The sequence below is a fragment of the Papio anubis genome, chromosome 1 (assembly GCF_008728515.1).
Source record: "Papio anubis isolate 15944 chromosome 1, Panubis1.0, whole genome shotgun sequence".
Taxonomy (NCBI): domain Eukaryota; kingdom Metazoa; phylum Chordata; class Mammalia; order Primates; family Cercopithecidae; genus Papio; species Papio anubis.
Genome location: NC_044976.1, coordinates 165,857,433 through 165,874,782, shown reverse-complemented (window position 1 = coordinate 165,874,782; position 17,350 = coordinate 165,857,433). Strand labels below are relative to the sequence as shown.

Genomic DNA, 17,350 nt, shown 5'->3' with positions numbered 1-17,350 from the left:
GGCCTATTTATCTCTGTTTATGCCTGTATTTCTGTGTCCAAATTTCTGCATCAGTCATGGATGTAGGGCCCTCTCTGATCCAGTATACTTTCATATTAAATAATTTCATCTGCAAAGACCCTATTTCCCAAATAAGGTCACATTCACAGGTCCTGAGTGGACATGAATTTGCAGGAACACTATTCAGCATACGAAGTCTCTGTTGTAAATATACAATGGTTTTCAACTTGACTCTATAATGAAAGTTCTCTTTTGGAGTGTGTTGGTGGTAGTGGTGTTTCTTTACATATAAACTAGATACATTTTAAAACTGTTGAAGTTGCTTTTCTGTTTCTTATATTTAAATGTTTTCCTCTCTTAATTCAAGTAGTTTATTCATCACAAGTTGATTGAGGACATACTGTTAATTTTCAATTTACTGGTTATAAAATGATTGCGTGTAGTGTTCCTAGTGTCTTCACGGAGACTTAGACAATAGCTAGCTTCCTCCTTTTCTTATAAGTGCACAATCTTTTTCAAACTGCAGTTTCATTTTCCCCAAAAGTTTTGTAATACTGCAGCATTTTCAGATGATTTAAGGATTTTTTTCTTTTATATTGACCCATCTCTAAAATAAGGGTGCTTTTCAGAATGCTAGAAACCCATGCATCCCTCTTAAGTCCTATATTTTCTTTGGCCAATAATGGGTGAGCAATTGGAAATAACTCTTTTTTTCCCCCAAACATTTGAAGCTATCATCTCTCGTTATTACTATTTCTTCTTTTCTCATTCTATTTCTAGAGAAAGAGAGCTGAAGTGTAGTAACATTCCAGCCTCAAAACTACTTATATTGATTTTGTTACACTAATAGAAGTAACACTTAGAAAACCTCGTATTCTTATCTCTGGCATTTTAAATAAAATATTCAGCAGAATTATATTAAATTCTTTGGAAAATGTAAAGGTTTCTAAAAGCAAAAATAATCTTAAACTAAAATTCTTATTTCATTACTACCTTATGAGAATAAAATAAATTTATTTTAGATATTTTTTATATGCCTAGCAGTTATTTTAATTTAAAAAAGTCTTATAATAGGTTAAATGCAAAAACAGAAGGGAAACATATATATGTGTGTGGTTAAATATATATGTATATGAACTTTGTATATATACACATATATATGCATGTAAGTACATATGATTATATTATTATAACATATAATTCAAACCTGTGTGTGTGTGTATATATATTTTATAACATACATAATACAGATATATGCATATTATGTAGTTATTATAGCCATTGAAAGAAAACAATATTAATTACAATGAATGTTTGATATTTGATGCTGTACATCATCTTAGTGGGAAGAAGAGGGTGCTAAAATACCTAAGTAGAGTCCTGTGATTTTTCCCACTTCCTCCACAATGTCCCAAGACCTCTGGTTCCTTGAATGCCCTAGTGGTATTTAATCATAGAATTTGCAATTGATGAGCTCAGATCATTTGAGCTCTGGCAATGCTCAACTGGCATTACAGTTTGAGCATTGGCTAAACCCCTATTAGGTCTTGATACATATAGGCCTACCTCCTCTCCATTTGTAGTGACCCAATCAGTGACGTTCCTCAATCTCACCTATAACTCACTAATGTATCACTCTTTAAGTCATAATGAATTTCTGCATGTATTCCAGACCATAAAGCTTTCTTGGTGTTTAAAGTCAAGACCTCCCTCTGCCAAACAGTGATGTGTCAAATGGTATACTTTGGTCAGGTCAAATCCATCAGACCTTCTCCTTACAGAGTTTAAATAGGAAACATCTGTTTTAGTTTCCCTTATATCTCCTTCATACCTGTGTGTTTCTAAAGCCACATCCCAGGCTTAGTCATGAAAGAGAATTAAGAAAAGTAGGAACCCTAACACTGGTCTACAAGCCTTTTTTAGAAACGCTTGGGGCCTGATGTGTTTCAGAATTCAAAATTCAGGGGATTTAGAAAGGTAATTATGTAAATCTATTATATATTTAATTACACCTTCAATGGGATTTCAGGTATTACTCCCAATGAAATACATTAATATTTCTGTGTATATATATCTGCACACACGCACAGACACACTCACAAGTGTAAAACACAGAGATAAGATACAGCCTCTCATCAGTACAAGTCAGTTTCTGCACATTATTCCTATACTAGAAAAGAAGATGGATAACCAGATGAGGCCCTGATATGCTAAGAACATCAAAAATACCTCTGCCTTCTGGGACACAAAACCAGGTTACAAATTATCTTTCCTTTCTCACGCCCCAACTTTCAAAGACAGCCAGTCCTCTATAATAACCATGGGTTCCACACCCACAGATTCAACAAACCACAGACTAAAAATATCTGAAAGAAAAACAGCACAGATAACAATACAATAATAAAAGACAATGCAATTTTTTTAAAATCTCATAGGGTTTAACACCAATTTACATATCCTTTACATTGTATTAGATATTATACATAATCTATAGATGATTTAAGGATATGGCAGGATATACATAGATTAGATGCAAATACTACATTACCATTTGATATAAGGAATTTGAACATCCATGGGTTTTGGTATTCTAGGGTGTCCTGGAGCCAATCCCCCACAGATTTGAAGGGATGAATATATTTCCTTACTCAAAAAGGCCAAAATCTGTTCTCTCCTGCCTAAGTATCCTGGCTCAATCTTAGATGGGGAAGGCTGCAAATAAACATTATTTAAAAGATAAACATGTCAAGTGAAAATTAAATATGATAGTGAATATAAATTACTTTGAAAAATAAAACTATTTATATATATAAAATACATATTTTTGTTTTACTTATTTCCAACTAGTAATTTAATATTTAATGTAGGAAAAATTATTACTGGATGCTCAAGCAAGCTCTTGGTTTAGTAAACCAGATATTCCAGTACCAAGATATCATTTCACAGACTACTTGCCAATTGCAGAAGGGAAAATAAAAGCTCCTTTGCAATGGATAAATCTGGGGCATACTACTTTAAAAACTGTCAATCAAAGTTTGTACTACTACGTCTGTAATCCCAGTACTTTGGGAGGCCAAGGCAGTTGGATCACTTGAGGTCAGGAGTTTGAGACTGGCCTGGCCAAAATGGTGAAACCCTGTCTACTAAAAATACAAAAATTAGCCAAGTGTGGTGGCACACGCCTGTAGTCCCAGCTACTTGAGAGGCTGAGACAGGAGCCAAGATAGCACCACTGCTCTCCAGCTTGGGTGACAGAGTGAGACGCTGTCAAAAAAAAAAAAAAAAAAAGAAAGAAAAGAAAAAGTAGTACTACTAATAATGAAACACATTGATGCTGCATTGAGGGTATATCACCTGCATAGTATTCTTGAGGAAAAAGTAATTCTAATTGTGAGGAAACGTTCAGACACTTTCAAATTGATAATCATTCTAGAAAACAACTATCAAGGACTTTAAACAAGAAAAAGACTCCCTCCCCAGAAAAGCTGTAGAACATCTAAGGGAGGCTAAAGAAACTTGATAATTAAATGTGTGACTTTTGGCTCCTCGATTAAAAAGTGTAAAATAATGATTTGTCCAGTGAGACAAATGTTGAAAATATGGACTCTAGGTTAGATTATATAATAATGGCAAAATTGTATTTCCTGAATCTGATAAGGGTATATTAGTAATGCAGAAGAAAACGCTCATGTACTTAGGAGAGGTATGATGAAGTAACTAGGTCAAAATTACTTCCAAATGGTTATAAAAAGAAAAAAGGTGCTCATGCATAAAGAAAAAAATGGAGAGAGAGTAAGGAGGAGGAGGAGAACTTAAAGATATAAAACAAATATAGCAAAATATTAACAGTTTGTAAATCTAGTTGAAAAAAAGAACTATATGAGTATATCTTATACTATTCTTTTAAGCAGAGAAAACATGTTTCAATATGAGTATAATTGTAAACATTGAATGTTCATTTGTGGTTTGCTGAAAGGATTTTTGTAACAAACACAGTTAGGAAACACGAGCTCTAGTGATGTTACTAATTACTAGGGTAGCCTTGCTGCCTACACTTTTTCTCAGTTTCTACATTGGTAAATGAATCTCCACAGTCTCTTTATCTCTAAAATTCTATGAACATGAAATATCTAATTCAAATTGATTTATACAAGTACTTGTGGGAAGAGTCAACTAAGGAAAATAAAATGTTTACTGTGGTGTAGATAGGATCTTAAAATCAACCGAACATGGTATAGAAAAGAGCATAGAAAAAAAAATGCTGGAATAGGATGTGTCATGTCAACCACACTTCTGCCTTTGCCCAGCGTTTTCCTATTGCATTTCAATTTACTCCCCCTTTATCAATATTCTAATTCAAAAATAATCTAAACAAAGAGTGGCAATTTTTATAAAATATTTTTTAATGTAGAATTGCTCTCAACACAAAAATGAAATACCAATCATCAGTGTTTTATTTATTTACAAGAGCAAATAGACAATTTGATAAATCTGTGTAAAGCATTCAGGTAATCAACAAAGAATTCTGAGGTTCATAAAAAAACACTACACTCAACAGACCTTCATGACACTATATAATAGATTGATTTTTAATGTAGTATAGAGATTAGTCTCAGTGAATAGAGATTACTAACTGTAATTAGTTTTGGTGACTTAGAAAAATACTATCTATGATGATTGATGATACTCCAGCCATGTATGTGAGAGCCAATAATTAAATTAAATTACACACATGGCATGAAGGAATTTTATGCCATTTTATTTGTGCATTGCATATTGTCCTTACCTAAGAATTATTCAATAATGTTTTGGCCAATCCAATTTTATTTTAATAGATTTACACAAAAGTTTTATTACCTACTAATTGCTTGGAAAATTTTAAATCTGCTGTGTTATGCTGCTTTATGTGTACATTTTCGATAGACTATTTTAAAACAATTGTTCTCATCAAGGGACATTTTAGAAAATAAATTATATTGCAAACAATCTTGTGTGGGTTTTTTTTGTTTTTTTTTGTTTTTTTTTCTGACTCTGGGATTATGTTATGTCTGTGTTAATTGAATACTAACAGGATCTGTTCAATTAACTTCTTCAGTCATGCTATAGAAACCTTTGCCTAATATAGAAAATCATATACTTTATTATCACAATCTAATATACATTCAAGTTTTTGAAATAATGAGCCCAGCATGCTACTTTTCTAATTTATGTGCAATCAAGTTGCATAACCTCCCTTCATATACTTTATAAAGAATCTATGCACAGGATAGATTATTGAATCATGAGAAATATTTCAAAATATAGATATTATCCTGTCTTTTCTTTCCCATATACCTTTTCCTATCCTTTCCTTTCAACTCTGCAAAATGGTATCACACAAATTTGGGATGGCATGAATAGCTCATACCAACCTGACCCCAACAAAAGTTTCCATCTAATCCCAGCATATATGTGACATTCATGTCATACCAGGCCATCAGTCTCAAACACTTTATTCATTTTCATATTCTAATGCCTTTCTTTATGCTGAGTTTGGTAGTCATATCAGAGTCATAAGGGTTCTTGTTCGCTATGTTTTCAAAGAAAATGGTAAGAATGTATTTTTCTGCTCCTTTTGAAGAGTGATGTGGATATATGCCTTACTTCCATGAGTCAACCATGAGCATAAGTATGTAAATTCTGAGAGGAAGTCATAAGAGCTGATAAATTATTTACTGTATTCTCTTCTCCTGCCATGATGATCACAGAAGCATGTATTGAGATGAGTCTTCGTCAGCCGAGGGTTCTGAGTGTCAAACGTGCAAAGTTCCTGTGTCAGGCTATTGACATGAAATAGAATTGAACTCACTTGGCTCAAATAAATATAATTTAATGAAGGTACTATGTAGAGAGGTGAAATTTAGTTCTTATGGTTACAGGGGCTGAGAAGTCTAAGATCAAGGTACTTGTAGGATTGGTGTTTGGTGGTAGCTGCTTTTTGCTTTCAAATTGACACCTTGTTGGTGTGTCCTTTGTAAGGGAGGAACACTCTGTCCTCGCATGGCAAATGGACAGAAGGCAAGAGGCTGCTCCTTAGCTCCTTTCAACCTAGAACTCTTTTATAAAGGTGCTAATCTTATTCGTGAGGGGAGAGCCCTCATGGCTTAATCAACTCCTAAGGTCACACCTCTTAATACTGTTGCATTGGATATTAAGTTTCAACATTAATTTTGGAGGGGGCACCATTATTAAAACTGTAACAAGTGCTGAGTAGACAAAAGAAGGGAATAGCATTATGGCAGCTCAGTGGTTGCTAAAATTATGGAAAAGGACCCATCCAGCCTAGGTCAGGGGGGCATAGCCACTGGCAGAGACAAGACACCAAAGCAGGAAAGATGTTTTGAGAAAATGTATAAGACTCCCTCATCCCACAATCTGTTCTCCTTTATATGCTTTCTGTTTTCTACATCCAACCAGGAGCCATCCAGCAAGGAATCTCAGAAGATACTTTCTTTAGTGTTGAGTTTCCTGAAGCATTAAGCCTCTAACATTTGTGGGTTATTATTTATTTATTTTTTTTATGAGACGAAGTCTCCCTCTGTCGCCCAGGCTGGAGTGCAGTGGCCAGATCTCAGCTCACTGCAAGCTCCGCCTCCTGGGTTTGCACCATTCTCCTGCCTCAGCCTCCCGAGTAGCTGGGAGTGCAGGTGCCCCCTACCTTGGCCGGCTAGTTTTTTGTATTTTTTAGTAGAGATGGAGTTTCACCGTGTTAGCCAGGATGGTCTCGATCTCCTGACCTCGTGATCTGCCCATCTCGGCCTCCCAAAGTGCTTGGATTACAGGCTTGAGCCACCGTGCCCGGCCACATTTGTGGGTTATATCACATTACAATATAACCTTTTATGATTGATAATAAAATTACTACAAGGAATGGGATGCTACTGTAACCAAAACCCAAGATATAGAACAATGGCTTAATAATTGGCAGGAGTTGAGGAAATGTCATCAGAGACTAGAGAGATGACAATCTGCATAACACAGTGGCAAAATATTTGGTAAAATTTTACATCCGGTAACTTTAAAAACAAATTATATACCTAATACATTTGTAGCTTCAGGGAAAATTGGTGGGAAAAGCAATATTGGTTGCACCTTGTTTCCTATTAGCTATTAGTTGCTTCCTATATGGTGACACAAAAGAGGTGAGTTTAGAAATGAATTACCCAATGTGCAAGCAGGAATGAAAAGGAAGAGAGAAAGAGTTCACAAATTTAGTCTTGTAGCACTGAAAGAAGAAACTCTCTCAATTCCTATTATTGTAAAAGTATTTTGAGAAAAGTTTTGTGTGGCAAAGGATGATTGAACAAGAGCCTTGTCCCAAATAACAAATCGAGAGTATGACCATCATGGCCATGGTTAAAACCTTTGAAGGGAGTGTCAAAGTAGACATATATCTAAAAGTAAATCCTTTGTTTAGACAAAATTGTTCAAGGAGGGAAAATGAATGTAACTCTCCCAACTGAACTACTGATTATTATTTCAGTTTTGTTACTGTAAAATCACCTAGCCTATCCTCAGTTGTGAACCTGAAATATTCTCTCTGCTTTGTTCTGTTATTTGCTTAGGAATCTTGTAAACATCTGGGATAAATGTGATAACATGTGCCCTTCAGCATTTGCTCCAATCTCCATTTAGTGTGCTTTTCTTTTCTGCAGAGACTAGAAAGAAAAGGCTACATTTCCAAGATACCCTTACAGCTAGGATCCTAAATCTGATTTAGGTTCTGCCAATCAGATACAACCCTGTGAGACTTGTATTATAACTGAAATAAATGGGGGAAAAAAACCAGCACAAACACATCAATTTTGCTAAGATGGATCTATCACATAAAATTTTTCTGGAAGCAGTCAGATTTTTGTTTTGTTTTGTTATATATATATATACACACATCTGGGTTACAACTAAGTGGAGTGATCATGAAACTAGTATTTGGGACAGTGGCTTACTGACTTTCTACCTTCCTGAATATTGCTCCCTTTTCAGGCCCTTTGAACACATTCATTCAGGAATTGTTTTTGGAGATCCAGCCTACACCTTTCCAGTGACTCTGTAAGCATGCAATTACTTTTACTAAATGCCATTCTACTTAAAATAGATACAATGATTTCTGTTCAGCAACTAAACCCTAACAAATAAATTATCTTTCAAGACCCTTACTAGATATCAGAATTACTTTCTTCTTTGTAACTTTATATAATAGGTTTTAAAATTCTTATTTCCTTACATTTAAATAGGTTTTTCCCACTTTCTCACTTTACTTGATTGTGAAATATTTGAGTAAAGGAACTTCTATACTATTTTTTTAAATAACTTGTTCTTATCAAAGTAATGAATTTATATATTTTAAATGACAGGGTATATGAAGTCTTATTAAGTAGTATATACCCAGGAGTTGTTTCTGAGCCTAGTTCTAAAAGATCACTAACATTCTATGCTCTTAGCAATTTTCAGTATTCTAATATACATTAGAATATTATCTAATGTATATCTATCTATTATACATAACCTACTATTTTTAAATCAGTTTTAAATATTATTTCCCTATGTATTCAGTTAAAAACTCCTTTTTAATACCACACACTGTTTTAGTAAATAAAGCTCAAGACCTATTGAAGCAGTGTCATTGTCTGGGGTAAATACCCAAGGTTAATTGTCTCACACCAAGGAAATCGAGGTCACAGACACAAAAGAAGTAAGTTTAAGACCAGAGGTTTAATAGGCAAGATAAAGAAGGAAAACAGTAAGTCCTCTCTCTCCTACAGAGAGTGGTGGGTGGGGGGCCTCCCAAGTGGCTCTTCTGGTTTTGTGGTGAAATGTACAGGATTTTATTTTATTTTATTTTATTTTATTTATTTTTTTTTTTTGAGACGGAGTCTCGCTCTGTCGCCCAGGCTGGAGTGCAGTGGCCGGATCTCAGCTCACTGCAAGCTCTGCCTCCCGGGTTCACGCCATTCTCCGGCCTCAGCCTCCCGAGTAGCTGGGACTACAGGCGCCCGCCACCTCGCCCGGCTAGTTTTTTGTATTTCTTAATAGAGACGGGGTTTCACCGTGTTAGCCAGGATGGTCTCGATCTCCTGACCTCGTGATCCGCCCGTCTCGGCCTCCCAAAGTGCTGGGATTACAGGCTTGAGCCACCGCGCCCGGCCAATGTACAGGATTTTATAGACAAGCTTGAGGAGGTAGTGAGTGATTTACATAGGGCCGGAGAGATTGGTCAGACCAGCTGTGCCATTTGCATAGTGTGCAAAGAAGCTGGCCATCCCACCCTAATCTTTTATTATACAGATGGAGTGTTACTTGGTTGGTGCCATGTTGCTTGCTTTTTTACTGCACAAGTGGCAACAAAGAAAAGGGAAGAGGGAAACTTTATGTTGAATATACCTGGTTTCCAGGTATCCCTTTTCAATTGGCACAGCTCCCAGCATTTACCTATGCAAGTTTTTAGTTTGCTTTTCTATGCTTGCAGCTTGATTTTTCAGGCTGCTTTTTGTTAGAAAAGAATTTTTTTTTTTTTTTTTTTTTTAGATGGGGTCTTCTCTGTCACCCAGGCTGGAGTGCAGTGGCACAATCTCAGCTCACTGCAATCTCTGCCTCTGGGATTCAAGCAATTCTCCTGCCTTCGGCTACCGAGTAGCTAGGATTACAGATGCACGCCACCATGCCCAGCTAATTTTTTTGTTTTTAGTAGAGACGGGGTTTCACCATGTTGGCCAGGCTGGTCTCGAACTCTTGTCCTCAGGTGATCTGCCTACCTTGGTCTCCCAAAGTGCTGGGAGTACAGGCGTGAACCACTGCATCTGTTATGCCCAGACCCTCTGTTCCCCAAAGAAGACCACCAGAGTCCAGAGTCAAAGCCAAGCGGCAAGGATCTTTATGACAAGTTCGAACCTGGTCCCTCCATTACACAGCATACAAGAGGGCCCCAAACAATGCGAGTGCTTGCTTTTTTTTTTTTTTTTTTTTTGAGACTGAGTCTGGCTCTGTCGCCCAGGCTGGAGTGCGGTGGCCGGATCTCAGCTCACTGCAAGCTCCGCCTCCCGGGTTCACGCCATTCTCCTGCCTCAGCCTCCCGAGTAGCTGGGACCACAGGCGCCCGCCACTTCGCCCGGCTAGTTTTTTTGTATTTTTTAGTAGAGACGGGGTTTCACCGTGTTAGCCAGGATGGTCTCGATCTCCTGACCTCGTGATCCGCCCGTCTCGGCCTCCCAAAGTGCTGGGATTACAGGCTTGAGCCACCGCGCCCGGCCTGCTTGCTTTTTTATAGCCCGAAAGTTACAGGGGAACAAAGGAATTCTTTCGGTTCCCGCGCTTTCAGTAAAACCTTGAACGGCTGTCTCCTTATCGGAGACCTTCCAGGTGGTGTTTGTACTGGGCTCAGGAAGTTTGAGAGATATGTGGTGGGATGGGAGGATGGGATGTGTTTGTACTGGGCTTGTTTGTTTTGAGCCCGGGGCTGAGGAATGTGCCTGGCTCCTCTCACATCCAGCCAAGAAATGATTTTGGGGACTGCTTTTTATTAAAAGGAACCTTACCGAGGCCTCTTTTACCCTCATTCTCTGCCTAAATAATTTATTTTTAACTCCTGTATCACTATTACATATAAACTGATAAAATGTAGAATATTGTCAGGTAGTAATACATCAAGGTAAGGAGATACCCAAATCCTTTTCAATTTTCTGTCATTCCTGTCAATATTAATGAATGCATCAGGTAACCCCTCAGTTCATTAATTTGCTTTTTCTTGGAAACCTTCTTTTGGAATAGTCTACCCTCCTTTCCATATGACCAGGTAGCTCCCTAGGCTTGCACCCAATTGTTGCTTGTGAACTTTTTATTATTGTTATTCTGAATTGGATTCCTTGATTCCACTCACAAGCCTGCATTTTCTTGCAATCACTCTTCTTTGTTATGGCGATGCAGTCACTATAATATCTTCTTAAGAAATAATGTCTGAGGGCAAATACTTGAGTCCTTGCTTTACCCTTTTGTGACATCACATGTCAGATCACCATAAGCTGTTCTTTGATAGATATTGTAAAAGTAATTGAGTAGCTTTATTTCTCACACATCCTCCAAGTGTCATTATAAGCTTTTACTAAACCTCAGGGCCACTCAATTTCTCCAAGGAGGAATCTACTCATTTCCTATAGTAAGAAGTTTATAGGCTTACATGCTTGACTCTAATATTTCAGAAGTAGAAAAAGGGAAGGGAAGTTGAATTTAGCATGCCAGTTTCTCCAACTCCACTCATTTCTGCCCCCACTTCATTTTTTGCTTTTCATTGTACTTGATTGGCTCACTTTTTTTATGTTCTGTTTGAAGGTAGCTAGATTGCAACCTTCTCTGTTCTGCTCGTTCAGTTTCACCACGTGTTTTTCATCTTCTGAAAATTTATTGAAGTCGCTGTATATATTATTATTTCCTTTCTTGTTTTTTCTTCCTTGTATGTTTATGATTATTCTACTCCTTCACTGAGATTTACAAAGAAGTTTACTGATATTTATTTGGTGGAAAAGTATGAAACATACTAGAAGCCCTAATCTTATTTATCTTTATGTTCTCAATGATCCAAGCTAACACATAATAATAATTAAATCTTGTATTAATTAGAAAGTAAGTTTAGATACTTATAAACAATAAAGAGTCAACATATATAGCAACAGACATTAAATCATAAATATTTTAAAAGTCGCAGTTTATATTATTGGTCAAAGCCCTCAGTTTCTTTGGATCCCAATTTCACATATTAACAATAATAAATTTGGAGTAATTAGTTTCTAAAGTAATTTCTGACACCAAGAACAACTAATTTATTTTTTCAATTGCTTGATCTCTAAGCACATTTCAATACCATAGCCTCTTATTGTTTTCAAACAATCTCTTCCTTGATTTCTCTGACACCTTTCCATTTTCATTCTATGTATTTGGCTATTTTCATCTATGTATTCTCCTTTGTACAGTTTAGAGGTTTTTTTTCTCAGTATTCTTTACAGAGGATTTAGCTTTTCTTGAAAGGACACAAAGATAGATGTGTACCCCCCCCCCCCCCCCCCCCCGCTACACCCTTTTGTTCTCCTCTCTAATCTTTGCACATACCAGAGATTTCGTAAGTTCTGTGAAGTACCTGTTTTTCTGCACGTACCAGAGATTTTGTTTTGCACATATAAGTTCTGAGGCAAGGTCACAAGACGTGTTTAAGTAAGATAAAACTCTTGCTGCCATAAACCTGCTCTCCCGCCTCAAAGGTTGAACCGAAATATCAGAAATGGCGGGAACCAATCATAGTTAGCCAAATCGCCTTGTTCAAACACTAGCCAATCATATATCTGATTTGTATAATAACTCTATGCCCACTTTTCTTAGACTATATAACACTGCTCGGAGCTCAGTGGGGGAGCTCTCCTGCCCGTCTCCTTTCGCGAGCGAGTGAGAGTTCCAGGTTCGAACCTGTAATAAAGATCCTTGCTGCTTAGCTTTGACTCTGGACTCTGGTGGTCTTCTTCGGGGAATAAACGGTCTGGGCATAACATTCTTTCCTGAGAATGTAATTCTTCCTCTTAAACTGGTTCTGGATTCCATATTTTTTGCTTTGCATTCTCTTTCCTGGCAATATGATCCATATCTATTGCTTTAAATACCATCTCTAGAAAATAATCTCTGAATGTATAGCTCCAGTGAGGCCCAGACATCACCACGAACTTCTTAATTCATATCTGCTTATGGATAAATGAAAGTCAACTCAAGTTGAGCAGTCCTAAATGAAGCTCATGATCCATCTTTCACTACATTTCTCCTTCACTATTTCCATTTTAATGAATGATTATGGTGAATACAGTCATACAAGACAGTAACTTAGGAATTGTCCCTAATGCTTCCTCTCTCTCCCCTCATATACAATTCAACATTGAGATTTTTTTTTTAATTTGCTTCTAAACTGCCTCTCGAATTTATTAATATTGTCTACATTAATGCCATTATAACTCTAAGCCAAGCATCACCATTGTCATGCGTGTCTGTGTGAAGAGACCACCAAACAGGCTTTGTGTGAGCAACATAGCTGTTTATTTCACCTGGGTGCAGGCGGGCTGAGTCCGAAAAGAGAGTCAGCGAAGGGAGATAAGGGTGGGGCCGTTTTATAGGATTTGGGTAGGTAAAGGAAAATTACAGTCAAAGGGGGGTTGTTCTCTGGCAGGCAGGAGTAGGGGTTACAAGGTGCTCAGTGGGGGAGATTTTTGAGCCAGGATGAGCCAGAAAAAGGAATTTCACAAGATAATATCGTTGCTTAAGGCAAGGACCGGCCATTTTCACTTCTTTTGTGGTACAATGTTATCAGTTAAGGCGAGGCAGGGCATTTGCACATCTTTTGTGATTCTTCAGTTACTTCAGGCCATCTGGGCGTATATATGCAAGTCATAGGGGATGCGATGGCTTGACTTGGGCTCAGAGGCCTGACATTCCTGCCTTCTTATATTAATAAGAAAAATAAAACAAAATAGTGTGAAGTGTTGGGGCGGCAAAAATTTTTGGGGGGTAGTATGGAGAGAGAATGGGCGATGTTTCTCGGGGCTGCTTCAAGCGGGATTAGGGGCGGCGTGAGAACCTAGAGTGGGAGAGATTAAGCTGAAGGAAGATTGTGTGGTAAGGGGTGATATTGTGGGGTTGTTAGAAGAAACATTTGTCGTATAGAATGATTGGTGATGGCCTGGATATGGTTTTGGATGAATTGAGCCGAAAAAAACAAGGAGAAAAATGGGTATTAAAGGACTAAGAATTGGGAGGCCCAGGACGTCCAATTAGAAAGTGCCTAAGGGGGTTCAGTGTAGCTTTGCCAGCAAAGATTATTTATTTACTTTAAGAGGGAATTTAGAGTGGCGGTTTGGGATAGCACTAGGAGGTATCAGCTGTGATGGCTTGGAGAAACAGTGTAAACTAGCAATGTAAACACGAGCAGAGCATTTATGAGTAGTTGAGAAAGGTGAATAGGAGTATGACTAGACAGAAGACAGTAGGGATGAAAGTTTTTTGGGGTGCAGTCCTAGTTGGTCTGGTGTCTGGAATGAGACTGGGACCTAATAAAAAGGAGTGTCCACACAGGAGCTCAAATGGGCTGTAACCTGTAGCATTCCGAGGACAGGCCTGAATTCTGAGAAGGGAAAGTGGTAAAAGTATTGTCTAGTCCTTTTTAAGTTGGAGGCTGAGCTGGGTGAGGTGTGTTTTTAAAAGACTGTTCTACCTTTCTTGAAGATTGAAAACGGTAAAGGATATACAGGTTTCACTGAATACTAAGAGCCTGAGAAACTGCTTGGGTGATTTGACTAGTAAAGGCTGGTCCGTTATCAGACTGTATAGATGTAGGAAGGCCAAACAGAGGAATTATGTCTGACAGAAGGGACGAAATGACCGTGGTGGCCTTCTCAGACCCTGTGGGGAAGGCTTCTACCCATCCAGTGAAAGTATCTACCCAGACTAAGAGATATTTTAGTTTTCTGACTCGGGGCGTGTGAGTAAAGTCAATTTGCCAGTCCTGGGTGGGGGCAAAACCTCCAGCTTGATGTGTAGGGAAGGGAGGGGGCCTGAACAATCGTTGAGGGGTAGTAGAATAGCAGATGGAACACTGAGAAGTGATCTCCTTGAGGATAGATTTCTATGATGGAAAGGAAATGCGAGGTTCTAAGAGGTAGACTAGCAGCTTGTAACCTACATGGAAGAGGTTATGAAATGACGATAGAATAGAATGGGCCCATGAGGCTGGAAGGAGATATTTTCCTTGGTCTAAGAACCATTCGCCTTGTGTGGGAAGAGATTGATAGGTGGAAGTTTCAGCGGGGGAGAAGGTGGGAGTGGCCGATGTGAAGGAGGAAAACTGTCCTGAGGGATAGAAGTTGGAAGCTAGCTGCTTTTTTAGCTAATTTATCAGCATAAGCATTGTCCTGAGTGATGGGATCTGATGCCTTTTGATGGCTGCTTTTTAGCTACCTTATCAGCATAAGCATTGTCTTGAGCAAAGGTTGGGGGAAGAAAATAGATTTTGAAAGTTATGAGAACGGTAGAGGGTTGAACATAGTTTGGGATTTTTAGGGCCTCTAACAGTATTAAAGCAGTGGCAGCCGCTGTACACAGACATGAGGGCTAGGCTAAAACAATAAGGTCAAGTTGTTTGAACAGAAAGGCTACAGCTCCTGTGTAAAAATTCTGTCTGCACTAACCATGCCTAGGAAGGAAAGGAGTTGTTGTTTTGTAGAAGGGATTGGGGTTTGGGAGATTAGCCGGACACGATCAGCAGGGAGCATAAGTGTGGATTTATGAGAATTATGCCGAGATAGGTAACAGATGAGGAAGAAATTTGGGCTTGACTGAAGTAATGGGGGCTGTCCGTGAGGCCTTGCAGCAGTACAGCCTAGGTAATTTGCTGAACCTGATGGGTGTTAGGGTCAGTCCAAGTGAAAGCGAAGAGAGGCTGTGATGAAGGGTGTAAAGGAATAGTAAAGAAAGTATGTTTGAGATCCAGAACAGAATAACGGGTTGTAGAGGGAGGTATTGAGGATAGGAGAGTATATGGATTTGGCACCATGGGGTGGATAGGCAAGACAGTTTGGTTGATAAGGCGCAGAGATCTTGAATTAACCTATAAGGCTTGTCTGGTTTTAGGACAGGTAAAATGGGGGGAATTGTAAGGGGAGTTTACAGTCTTTAAAAGGCCATGCTGTAGCAAGTGAGTGATAATAGACTTTAATCTTTTTAAAGCATGCTGCGGGGTGGGATATTGGCATTGAGTGGGGTAAGGGTGATTGGGTTTAATGAGATGGTAAGGGGTGCATGATCAGTCGCCAAGGGGAGGTATTTGTGGTGGAATGTCATCAGTTAAGGTGAGGCAGGGTATTTGCACTTCTTTTGTGATTCTTCAGTTACTTCAGGCCATCTGGGCGTATATACGTGCAAGTCACAGGGGATGCGATGGCTTGGCTTGGGCTCAGAGGCCTGACAACCATCTCTTGCCTTGGATGAATATAGAGTCCTTCTAATTGGTCTCCCTAACACTTTGTTTCTGCTTTCCAGTTAATTTTCCACACTGCAAAAAGAATAACCATTTTAGAAATCACATCTGTTCAGGTTGCCCTTTAAAACCCTTCCATGAATTCCCATTTCTCTTAGGAGAAACAAAAAATATTCTTCATTTGGCGTATGAGTCCTGCATGATCCTTCCCCAGCTGTTTGAGCACATTTGGCATAACCATTATAAACAGGAGTTGTAGAACCGGACTGCCTGGGATTAAATCTGAAATACTTCAGTCATTAGCTGTGTGAATTATACAAGATATTTTCTTCTCTGAGCCTCGGTTTTCAGATGGTTTATTAATATTGAGTACCTGCTTCATATAATTGTTTTAAAAATTGAATTAGCTACAACATATAAACTACTTTGATTTATATGCCTTTCACGCAATTTAAACATCAAATTATAATATTAATATTACTATCTTTTCATTGTCTTCTCATGATCATCTCCCTCTCCATCTCTGTATTTTAGCCATAATATTGTTTGTTTGTTTTCGTTATTCAAGTACACAAGCTCAGCCCCACCCCAGTATTTACACATACAGCAGTATTTCCTCTCCGTGGATTGTGCTCCACCCTCCCACCCACACCTCCACCACAGCTGATTTAATTCCCTTTAACTCATCCTTCAGGTTTCAGCTTTCCTGAAAAGTGTCCTCTAACATTAAATCAGTTTCCACCATTCTAAGATTACATAGCACCCTGTACTTTCATTCACAGCACATACCAGTTTATAACCAAATATAATTTAAAAAATATCTTTCTCATCAACTATACCATGTGCTCTGAAAATATAAAAAGTATATTTATTATCTCATGTTACAGTTAGTATCTGTTACCATTTTCTCATTTGTTTATCTAAAGTGGTTAAAATGTTTCATAATTGTATCAGGAAAAGTATGTTGTCACTAGTTGGGGAAATTTATGCAAAACTTGAAAATGGGCAAAGGGATGTAACATATCCTTTCAATGTCAATCAAGAGCATTGTTTAACAGGGTAACCCAAAGATTATTACATTCTCTAGGAGAATATAGCTGTCTTACATTCTTACCCTTTTCTATATAATTATTGTCCAGAACCTGCAAAGTGACAGCTTGCAGGTTTCTTACCAGTAAAAAAGAAGAAAAGAAGAAACCTGAAGTTTATGATTGTAGTTGTCCTCTAAAATATTAGCCAGCATCACATTCAACTAAACATTTATAAATATGTCTTATCTTAATATTTTAAAATATCTACAGACAACAGTTACTCAAA

The 17,350-nt window shown here is 38.0% G+C and overlaps 1 long non-coding RNA gene across 3 annotated transcripts in view; it reads right to left on the bottom strand.

Moving 5' to 3' along the window:
- The window catches only part of LOC103878931, a 115,056-nt gene that overhangs the window by 29,594 nt on the left and 68,112 nt on the right, over positions 1–17,350 (bottom strand). For 2 of the 3 annotated variants that reach the window (XR_002518123.2, XR_002518122.2), the window contains exon 5: positions 15,931–16,108. The exons of the other annotated variant lie outside the window; for it this stretch is intronic. This is a non-coding gene — a long non-coding RNA (uncharacterized LOC103878931). Of the gene's footprint in view, positions 1–15,930; positions 16,109–17,350 lie in introns of those variants that run through there. 3 annotated transcript variants of the gene reach the window in all.